Source organism: Taudactylus pleione, unplaced genomic scaffold (genome assembly GCF_031769625.1).
Source record: "Taudactylus pleione unplaced genomic scaffold, aTauple2 ptg000327l, whole genome shotgun sequence".
Taxonomy (NCBI): domain Eukaryota; kingdom Metazoa; phylum Chordata; class Amphibia; order Anura; family Myobatrachidae; genus Taudactylus; species Taudactylus pleione.
The window spans coordinates 2,298,105-2,310,258 of NW_028284728.1; the positions used below are offsets into that span (position 1 = coordinate 2,298,105).

Below are 12,154 nucleotides of genomic sequence, written 5' to 3' on the forward strand. Positions count from 1 at the left end.
CGATATTCCTCTAGAGTTAGTCCACCTCTCCTGGGGTGGAATCTCTAATTTTGGTGGTCAGAAAAATCCTTAAATTACCTGAAGATGTTATTCCTGCATCCCAGGAGTGTGAATTATTTCATAAACAACCAAATCGGTGGTTTTTCCATTCTCACAGCAGCTCTCAGTGGCCTGGAAACAACCGGATAAACGGTTCCAAATTCCGCGCCGGTTTTCCTTCTAGCTACCCTTTTCCATCATCCATGATGGAGAAGTGGGAAACGCTCCCTCCAGTTGATGCGTCCGTCTCCCGTTTCTCTAAGGCACTCCCAGTACCGGGAGCCACAGTACTAAAAGATCCTTCGGATTGTAAATTGGAGACAACGCTAAGATCTATTTATACTGCAGCGGGTGCTCAGCTTAGGCCCACCCTTGTTACTGCTTGGGTTAACAAGGCTGTGGTTTGCTGGACTGACCAGTTGATTACTGGTTTGGACTCTGGTACTTCCAGAGCAAGTTACGCATACTAACAGAACACATCCGTGAGTCTGCAACTTTCCTGGGAGAAGCGTCAAAAGATATTAGTCAGATTAGTGCTCGCATATCTGCTTCTGCTATTTCGGGCCGCAGAGCCCTCTGGTTGCGCGCCTGGCATGCGGACACAGAATCCAAGTATGCGGTGGAGGGTTTACCATTCAATGGCGACATGCTGCTTGGCCCGGAATTAGACAAATGGATATCCCAGACCACGGGGGGGGGTAAGTCTTCCTTCCTCCCGTCAACTGCACCGGCTCCCAGAAGAGCTTACGCTGGACCTTCGTTTCATTCCTTTTGTGCGCCACTTTCCTTTCGTGGGAGAGCCAGAGGGGCTCCCTCCCAAGGAAGAGGCGACAGAGTAGAGGCCGCCCACACACGGTTGCATGTAGACAGGAGCCTAAGCCAGCTGAGAAACAGGTGGCATAAAGGTCTTCTGTCCCACCTGGGACCACCTACAGTGGGAGCCTGCCTGCAAAGATTTCAACAAGTTTGGAACCAGACGTCTCCAGAACCGTGGATCCGCAGACTAATTTCCCTGGGGTACCGAATAGACTTCGAGGTCCCCCCTCCACCTCGGTTCTTCACTACAAGTCTGCCAATACCTGCAGACAAGGCCAGGGTTCTACATGAGGCTATCCAGTCTCTAGTAGTATCATCTGTGCTAGTTCCGGTTCCAGAACATCAATGAGGTATGGGGTTTTACTCTAACCTGTTTGTAGTACCCAAACCGGATGGATCGGTCAGGCCCATCTTTAACCTCAAGTCATTGAACCTGCATCTGAAGATGTATCGGTTCCAAATGGAGTCTCTGCAGTCAGTTATTGTGAGCTTGGAACCAGGAGAGTTCCTATAATCCCTGGATATCACGGATGCCTATCTCCACGTTCCCATCTGGGAACCACATTCCAACACGGTTGGATAATAAACTTCAAGAAATCAAATCTCTATCCGTCCCAGAAGCTCCTGTTTCTGGGCATGATCTTAGATACGGCATCACAGAGGATCTTCCTTCCAATAGACAAAGCCCGGGATATCCGGTGGTTGGTTCAGCTGCTCCTCAGACCAAAGAAGGTGTCCCTCCTTCTTTGTCTGCGTCTCCTGGGGAAGATGGTAGCGGCCTTCGAGGCACTACAGTTCGGGCGATTCCACTCCAGCTGGACCTACAGTGTTTCAGCTGGACCTACTAACACAGGGGTCAGGGTCTCATCTGCTTCTACATCGACAGATTCATCTGAGTCCAGCTACCAGAGTGGCCCTTCTCTGGTGGACACAATCCAACAATCTTTTAGCGGGCCGGAGATTCAGAGTGCGGGACTGGATCATCGTAACAACGGACAGCCTTCGAGGATGGGGAGCAGTAGTCCTCGATTATCACTTTCAGGGTCGATGGTCCCCTCTAGAACAAAAGTGGCCCATAAATGTGTTGGAACTCAGAGCGATTTACAATGCTCTGATAGAAGCAACAGAGTTTCTAAGAACTCATCCGGTAAGAGTTCAGGCCGACAACGCGACGGCCGTCGCGAACATCAACTGCCAAGGAGGGACTCGGAGTCGCAGGGCCAAGTAACTCAGGTTCTCAGGTGGGCCGAGAGCCAGTCAGTAATCCTGTCGGCGGTATTCATCCCGGGTGTGGACAACTGGGAAGCAGATTACCTAAGCCGCCAGGATATCCATCCCGTTCAACGCGCTGATACGTTGATGGGGATGTCCTCAGGTGGACCTCATGGCGTCATGATTGAATCGTCAGCTCCCGGTATACTGTACGTGTCAAGAACTTGAGATCCGCAGGCAGTGGCAGTAGACGCTCTGACAGTTCCGTGGATCTAGGACTTCGCTGACCTTTTTCCTCTGATTCCACTTCTTCCTCGACTGCTAAAAAAGGATAAAACATGAGTCAGCCTCTGTCATTCTCGTGGCTCCGCACTGGCCTTGGAGAAGTTGGTTCTCGGACCTTCGGTCCCTATTGGCAGATGATCCGTGGCCCCTTCCTCTGTGCCCGGACCTGCTGCAGCAGGGTCCTTTCATACACTCCAAACCATTGTCCTAAGATAAAGAGGAATCCCAGACTCTGTTATTCCCACCATGCTACGTGCCAGGAAACCAGTTTCGGCTGCGCATTATCATCGCCTCTGGCGTTCTTATATCTCGTGGTGTTCCAGTCGGGATCTTCCCTCTAGGACTTTTCGGTGTCCCGGTTTCTGTTTTTTTTTTTCTTCAGACTGGTCTGGATTCTGGCCTTCGTCTTGGAACTTTAAAGGTGCAGGTTTCTGCCCTTTCCATTTTCTTTCAACGGCAATTGGCCCTCATTCCTGAGGTGCAGACGTTTCTTCAGGGAGTCTTGCGGTTGCAGCCTCCTTTTTTGTACCTCCGATAACTCCCTGGGTCTTGAACTTGGTGCTTCTGTTTCTTCAGTCGTCCATGTTTGAACCTTTGGAAGAGGTTGATATTCAGTACTTGTCTTGGAAGACGGTCCTCTTCCTGGCTCTAGCATCGGCTCATAGAATTTCTGAATTGAGTGCTCTGTCCTATAAGCCACCTTACGTTCTGTTTCATGCTGATAGGGTGGAACTCCGGACGGTAGCCGCCTTCCTTCCCAAGGTAGTGTTGGCTTTTCATATTAATCAGCCTATTGTGGAGGACTCTGGTGGCTCTTCTACCTTGGATGTGGTTGAAGCACTCCGCATCTATGTTGACAGGACTGCTTCCCTCCATAAGTCTGAGTCGTTTTTTGTCCTCTATGATGCGGTTCGGAGGGGTTGGCCAGCGTCTAAGCAGACTTTGGCACGTTGGATCCCGCTGACATTCATCAGGCTTAGGTTAATGCCGACCGCCAGCCTCCTTCGTCCATTTTGGCTCATTCCACACGTTCTGTGGGTGCATCATGGGCGGCCGGTAGGGGAGCCTCCACGTCACATTTGTGCCGTGCGGCCACTTGGTCTTCAGTTCACACGTTTGTCAAGTTTTACAAATTTGATACGTTCGCTGTTTCGGCATACCGTTTTGGCCACCTAGTTCTGCAGGTGCCGCAGAGCGCTCCCGCCCGTGGGGAAAACTTTGGGATGTCCCCAGCGTAAGCACCTCCAGTGTCCCCTAGTGGATGAAAGAGAAAATGGGATTTTGGTACCTACCGGTAAATCCTTTTCTCTGATTCCACAGGGGACACTGGACTCCCACCTCAGCGCTCTTCGCCTGCCTGTTTGGTTTTGTTCCGTATGTTGTATGTTTTGATTATTGTGTGTTCTTCTCTCCCTTTTACTCCACTTGTTCTCCATCTCCTCTCGGTCTTCATTTTCTAAACTGAGGGCTGATGTGGTATAGAGGGGGAGGAGCATCACACTTCTAGATTATTTTAAAGTGCCAGCTCCAGTTATCCACGCCTCTATACCCCAGCGTACGCACCTCCAGTGTCCCCTGTGGAATCAGAGAAAAGGATTTACCGGTAGGTACCAAAATCCCATTTTTACACAAGGTAATAAAGCCAACCTCACAATCCTATTCATTAACAGTTACTTGCTTGTGATAATTATGGTTTGAACGCCCTGTAGGGGGCAGCGCATGTGCAGCTTGAAGACAGGCAGCGAAGAGACTAGCTGCAGCATTAAAAAAAGACACCTTCCTTTTCCCCATCTATTTGCCCACATCTCCATCCGCCTGCCCACCAACCCCACCGGTGACTGTGTCTGCATCCAGCCCAAACCACCTCATCCTCCGCAGAGCTGCAGCCACCACCGCCGCCGGAGTCTGTGCCGCCTCCCTGCTGAGACATGTGGCCCTATTTCAGTCCCCCGCCACTGCTGTGCCCTTTCCCAAAGTCACAGAAGGAGAGCTTGCGGAGCGGGAAGCAATCGGGAAGCCGACTGCCTATATACCGGCAGCCGGCTTCCCGACTGTCTTATCCCGGCATGGGTGAAATGCCGGGTGTCTAGATGTAGAAGCCCGCATTTCCCCGACGCCGGGAGACCAGCGCCCGGCATCATGATCGTAGTGATGCAGGGCGCCACGAGTGGACAGCCGCAGGGGGGGAGGGTTAAGTTTAGGGCTCCCGAGGGGGAATTAGGGTTAGGCACCCCCCCGGGGGGGTTAGGGTTAGGCTAGGGGTAGGGAGGGTTAGGGTTAGGCACCCCCAGGGGGGACTTAGGTTTAGGTACCGGGGAAGGGTGTGGTTAGGGTTAGGCACTTAGAGGGGGGATTAGGGTTAGGCACTTGGGGGGAAGTTAGGGTTAGGCACCCCCGGCGGTATTTCATACCCATTCCCGCGGAGCTGGGAGGGAGATGCTACAGGTAAGAGGGCACAGCTGTACACCATTATTGTTAAGTTCCGAAAAAAATGCTTTTTCGGAACTTGATGAATTACATAATTTCAACGTCCCCATACTATAGTATGTGGATGTGGAAATTATCAGTGGACAATTGTTACCAGGAGATATCAGTGATAACTTACAGGAATGATGAGTTACGTTGACACTTAATTTATACAAAAGTAGGTGAAAATCTTAATAAGTGATTATGAATTGACCCCTTATTAACAGTTAATCATATGGCGCCTTCGTATTACGCAGCACCTTACAGAGAATATTTAATCATTCACATCAGTATCTGTCTCATTCGAGCTTATATTCTATATTACCTACCACACAAACACATTATGGATCATTTTTGTCAGAAGCCAATTAACTGAGAACCTCCCCCCTCACCAAAAAAGAAAAAAGAACACTGAATAAGAGACAAAACAACTAATATTTATCTTAGGGGGTGAAAGTGTTTTATTTATATACTAGCTGGAGTACACAGCGTTGCCCGGGATTTTAAGAATGTTTGTTTACACATCATCCTCCAACAAACCTCTCCTTAGGCAGGCCACATGAAAAGTGTGACAAACTTCCCCATCCACAGTCCTAAGGTCTTCGAAGGAAGTAGGACCTGTAACGTTGTAAAGCAAACTTCGGAGATAGAAGCATTCAAAATTTGTCAGATGTACAATGTAAACACGGCCAAGAGCTTCTGTTGCTCTGATACCAGGATGACTGTGTACTTCCTGGTTGCTGGATTGCACTATGAAATGCACAGAAACTACTTCCAGTTCCTTGTGCAGCTGTTTCCGGCATTCAGGGTCTCCACGGTGTATAAGATTCATCCAATCGGTTTTATCCTTCAGGGGCTGACAAAGAAATGAACCGGAAGTAGCCTCTGTGCGTTCCATAGTGCGGTCCAGCAACCAAGGAGGTAGACAAAAAAGTTTGGTCGCCACTGTTGACACCATCTAGTTGTGTAAGCTCATGCATGAGCAAGTATAAATAAAAATTTGTGCTGCAGAGCTGCGTTTTTGCATCCCAGTATAGTTGCCATCTCTATTGGCCTGATTGTACATCAGATGGATCTCTCCTCATGGATGCAGACATCAATTTTGACCCTATTCAGACTCATAATAAGCCTGGTTTAATATCAGTAGTGGTTTCTCAATGCAGGTTTGTTGACTGTGTCGACAGGGCAGGGGGGTTCTCAATGCAGGATGTCGGCAGTGCGGGGGTGCCGGCGGTGTCCTCAGTGCAGCTTTGCTGACTGTGTTGGCAGTGCAAGGGTGTTCTCAATGCAGGGTACCGGCTGTGTTGGTAGAACGGGGGTGCCAGAGTTGTCCTCGGTGCATGTGTGCACCGAGGACAGTGTCAGCAGTGCAGGGGTGCTAGTGGTGTCCTCAGTGTGGGAGTGCCGGTAGTGTCGGCAGTGTGGGGGTCGCTAAGGGTGTACTGAGTATGTGGGGCAGCATTGCAGGGGTGCCGGCAGTGTCAGCAGCGGTGGTGTCGGCAGCGGGGGATGCTGCCAGTGGATTTGCTGGCGATGTAGGCAGCGGGGGGTGCCGGCGGTGTCAGGCAGCGAGGGATGGCGGGCACCATCTTCTTATGCTTCCTGTGTGCATATTAAATGGGCTTAAATGATGTTCAGAGACTTACATTATATGCTACAGAATAAAATTCCATAATTCCTTAGTATGTAGCAAAATGCATGTTATAAAATCAAATTATGAAATGAAACAAAAATAAAATTTTTATATTTTTATTATTGACCTTGCAGATGGCCCAAGAAGAATGGTGTCCAAAGCTGCATATTACAATAAACCAAACAGGACAATGCTTTTATTCTTCTTTGGTGTTTTAGGTGTAGAACCATGAGAGATCTTGGCTTGTAAACTGTGGGCTAAATCTTTTGTAATTCCAGACCTGACCTATAGAGGGCGAATGCTATGCAAAAATTGTGTTTTGTAATTAATTAAAAATTAACAGTAATTCATTTCGATTTCAAATTTTTTTAGTTGCCTCTGCCGTGTTTTTATACACTCATATGTAAAATTTCACGATCTTGGCTTGTAAACTGTGGATTTGTATAGAAAGACAGAATGACAGAAGGACAAATCTTAATTTTTATATAGTAGATTAGTGGGGCCAATATAATATGTGATACAGAGGCTTGCAATGGAAAAATTGTCTGAAAACAAATAGCTGATTTTTATAGGCTTTTGGGTGCTATTTTCAGAAAATATTCTAAAATACGTTCCATCACGTACCATTTTTCTACAAATTCGAATTTAATTTTCAGTATTTCCAGAATTACTGGATTAAGCTTTAGAACAAAAATTTAATTATAGCGCTTTGCGAACATTTTTTATACTATCAAGTTTTGACGAAGGAGCATTCGAAGAACAAAGAGAGGTAATAAGGGGGGGTGATTATAATGGGTGCCATGAGTCAAAAGTGTTTGAAACATAAATGGAAACAGTTGAAAAAGAAGCCTTGGAAGCTTTCAAATAAGTCGTAAAGAAATTTCTAGGGAACAATAAGGACCCTAACTTTCAGTATATCATAGAAGACGTGCTGATGAAATACAACGACTTGGGTTGTTCGATGAGTTCAAAGGTGCGCTTCCTGAATTCTCATTTAGGGCTCTATTTATTAACATTATTTTTACTAAAATAAAGTGAAAAAGGGTGTTTTCACAACCTTTTCACATTATTTTAGTTTCACCTGTAGTTACTATAGGGCAATTGGAGTAGAATTAGTAAAATTCTACTCCAACCCCTAATTATCACTTATTTTCAGTAAGCAGATCGCATTTCCCATAATTGTAATGGGAAATGTGATCTGACCATAGTTACTAAAAATAAATTGAAAAAAAATACCGGGGGAAGCCCTGTGATAATAACGCCACCTGGAGGTGGCGTTATCCAGGGTCTCCCCCGGTTACCGGGCTCCCACTCTGCTCTAACGGGGAGAGCAGTGGCGGGAGCCGGTACCAGTAATCAGCTATGTGGTCTAAATAGACCGCAAGCTGATTGCTGTAAAAAAAAGAAAAAAAAAATGAAACATTTTTTTTTACTTACTTGAATCCAGGGACCGGTGATCGGGCCTCCGGTGATGGCTCCTCTCCGGTCAGCTGGTCTCCCACAGTGCACTGCTGCCCGGTCATAAGGCCCCAGTGCAGTATGGGAGATCACCTGATCGGGAAGCCCGGAGAAGATCACCGGAGGCCAGGAGGATGCAGGTAAGTGTAATGAAGGGAGGGGGTGGTCGCGGGGGTCCGCGATCGCGGGGGGCGGGGCTTAGCATTGGTGGGGGGTAGCAGCGACGGTGGGTCGGCGCATGCGCGGGCTCTTAGTCGCTGTATTTTTTCCGAAAATACCGCGACTAGAGTGCGGATGGGATCCGCAGGGACAGAGCTGTATCGCAAGCTCTGTCCCTGCAAGGGATTTATAGTAAATCCCTGTGATATTGCCTGAATTCGCAATGCGAATTCACTCGGTAATATCACACTACAATCCGCATTCAATATGCGGATTGTAGTAAATAGAGCCCTTAGACTATTTGCCTGAAAATCTTGGTGCTGTAAGTGAAGAGCAGGGGGGGAAGATTTAATCAAGATATCAAGGAGATGGAACGCAGATCCCAGGGTAGATGGAACGTTAACATGATTGCGGACTGCTGCACAGGGAAGAGCCGCAAACTGTCTTCAAGAGAAAACGTACCACAGGGAGCTTTGAAGGAAAAAGGAAAAGGCAGTATAAGGACTTGTAAACATGCAGAAAACTATTTTTAAGGTTCTTTACAAAGTCAGTATGGATTTCTATCAATAATTTTGTTGGTAAAACTATTTTTTTTATGTTTTTTACAAATAAATGTTTATTTCCCCATATTTTTGGAATTCACTTTGTGAAAAAACCTTGTATGATAGAGAAATTTGGTGGTCATATTTGAAATCAGCATGCCAAAAACCATAAAGAAGTGAGTTTTAAAAGTGATGTTGCCCATAGCAACCAATCAGATTCTACTTAACATTTAATTAGCACCTTCTAGAAGATAATAGCTAGAATGTGGTTGCTATGGGCAACATCACTTTTAAAACTCACTTCTAAAAACTCTCACTTTATTAAAGTTACCCCTAAGAATCAGTCATCAATTTGCAGACGATTTTCAATGACCCCAATTTTGCAGGCCTGTGGGGCAATATATTTTTTTCACATTATATTATGGTGCCAGTATTATACCATAATTAAATTTACAGGGACACCACTTATTAATTCATGTCACTCACTATAAATAGTGTTGCTCCATCATATATAATTATTACAGTTAAAATCATCAATTTCTGGCGTCAAAACCACCAGCAGTTTTGCCATTTGTAAACCACAACACAGCGTTGGCAATTCCAGGACCATCCTCCAAGCCGCCTAACAGTAAATCCAGCTGCATGGAAGTGAAAACCGCAGGCAATATGTGGCACTTTGTAAAGTGATAGCAAACACTTTTTTTCCCCCTAAAATTCCCCCGAGAAGTTATTGTTCCATAAACACTGTAAACATATTTGCTGTCTATATTTAAACGCTACGTGTTCCATTCTGACTGTTTGACTCTTTTAAACGCACTGGAAGTGATCAAGGAACTTTAAAATGATAATGATTAAAAAGACATATCAGACATGGGTCAAACTGGATCAAACATTAAGTAACACTGATTGGGTTTCTTTCTGGTTATAAGACTTTATATCTAACCTGGCACAGAAGGGGTTAAGCCTGGTCTCCGACCATGCATGTGAAATCTCGGCTGCTACCTATGCGGATTGCAGAAGATGGTATAAAAGCATACTAGCCAAAATCGAAAACATATGGTCACACCCCAAGGCAACACAAAGGCAATAACTGTGTAGATTTTTGCAGAGGACGCGCTGTCATACCACAAGCTGCCATCACGGGGGGAGAAAAAAATGAAAGAATTTTAATATAGCTGTCTGGCCAAGTATATTAATTTAAATTGAATGTGTTTTTTTTCTGATACTATAGCTCTGAGGCATAATGTTCTCCTGGCGAGCCGCTTCAAAACCTTCTCTATGTTTCAGAAGATTCTCATCAGATTATGAGCATAGCCTTTATCTCCACTGCGCATTTTTTGGGGGACATCCAGTAAAATGTATTATATAACTATTTTTTTCTCCCGGAAGATTCTTGGTTCTCACTGGGAAAACATTCTGTCACAAACTGTTACAATGTTTCCAAACAGAAAACATCTATTGGAAATTTGCATAATAGCAAAACCGTGACAAGAGGGCCTGATTCTTGCAAGGATCGCTATTGCAATTACGCAGGCAGACGGCCGATTGTTGCGTTCTGTGCATGCGTATGTATCGCAGTGTACGTGCGCCAACACTCCCCTGTGAGCGGGGCTTCGATCACATTGACTACGCAGACCCATCACAGAGTGATTGACAGGAAGTACAGTTTGGGGGTGGTTGGCGAAACGCAGGCGTGCCAGTGCGTTTGACCGCCGTTGCAGGGGTGTGCATAAATTATCCACTGCAAAGCCATACACAGTTTGTGTACTCGCTGTGTATGATGAAGTTAGCAATTTCTGAGCTTGTGCAAGTGTGCGTGAGGCTGCGATGGTACTCGATGTCACCGATGGTTTCGCAGTCTTGCTAAGTACAGTATTACGGATGTGTGTAAGGTAAAGGGGGCGTCCTTATGTTATGCTGCGTATGACATTGCAATTGCAATCATTAGCATATCTTTGCAATGAAAAGTGATAAGAAAGTCATAAAGCACCAGCCAGTCAGCTCCCAACTGTCATCTCACAGGCCGTGTTTGAAAAATGACAGTTGGGAGCTGATTGGCTGGTACCTTATCACTTTCTTTTCACTCTGTCTCTTAACACTGCTTAGTAAATAGACCCCTAAATGTTGATGTTTTGAACAATACTATAGTATAGTTTATATCCAGCAGCAGTTTCTAACAATAAGAAGATATATATGACTATTATACTGGCTGGTAATTACTTATTTATGGTTGTTAATCATAGAGATTTTTTATTTTGTTGACTGTGGGTAATAATTACACTCACTTATATCTCTGATATCCCCTGTGATAGCTTCACAGTGCACAGCTTTGTCATAATCTAAAGGCTGGTACACACTAGTGTGTACCGAGCTCATTAGCGACGGGACCTGGCAGGGAGCCGGCATCAGCAAGTGCACACACACTTACCGATGCCGGGAACGACAGAGAGACAGCGGGGGCCATGCTGCATTCAGCAGCATGGCCCCTGCTAATGATATCGCCCATCAGGCCCGACGGGTGATTTCGCTGATGACACTCGGGAGAGCGTATCGTCAGCGACATAGCGGGTATACACTAGGGGTGTGCACCGGCCACTTTTCGTGTTTTGTGTTTTGGTTTTGGATCTGGATCTTTCTTCGTGTTTTGGATCTGGATTGGTTTTGACAAAACCACCCTTCCGTGTTTTGGGTTCTGGGTTTTGTGTTTTGGATCTGTATTTTTTTTTAAAAAAGCATAAAAACAGCTAAAATCACAGAATTTGTGGGTTTTTCTGCTCCTATGCTATTATTAACCTCAATATCCTTAATTTCCACTCATTTCCAGTCTATTCTGAACACCTCACAATAGTGTTTTTATATCCAAAAGGTTGCACCGAGGTAGCTGGATGACTATGCTAAGAGATACGAGTGGGCGGCACAAACATGTGGTCCATCTAGGAGTGACACTGCAGTGGCAGACAGGATGGCAGTTTGAAAAACTAGGCCCCAAACAGTACATAATGCAAAGAAAAAAAAGAGGTGCAAGATGGAATTGTCCTTGGGCCCTCCCACCCACCCTTATGTTGTATAAACAGGACATGCACACTTTAACAAACCAAACATTTCAGCGCCAGGGTCTCCCACACGACTGTGGCTGAAATGATTGGTTCGTTTGGGCCCCCACAAAACAAGCTGGCAATTAATCTGTCCCTGCACAAACTGGCTCTACGGAGGCAAGATGTCGTCCTCATCCTCCTCATCCACTGATTCCTCACCCGCTTCAGTGTTGTATACATCCTCATCCTCACAGAGTATTAATTCGTCCCCGCTGGAATCCACAACCACAGGTCCCTCTGTACGTTCTGGAGGCTGGTCTCCCTGGAGGAGTTGATCATTCATTTTATGAACATCATCTTCTCCACATTTTGTGGAAGCAACCTCCTACGCCTTTCGCTGACAAGGTTCCCGGCTGCACTAAACACTCTTTCGGAGTACACACTGGAGGGGGGGGGCAACTCAGGTAAAATAGAGCCAGTTTGTACAGGGACCTCCAAATTGCTTCTTT

At 46.1% G+C, this 12,154-nt stretch overlaps 1 protein-coding gene across 1 annotated transcript in view; it reads left to right on the forward strand.

The window, feature by feature from the left end:
• The window catches only part of ERG (ETS transcription factor ERG), a 360,355-nt gene that overhangs the window by 160,151 nt on the left and 188,050 nt on the right, over window positions 1-12,154 (forward strand). The window lies entirely within an intron of this gene.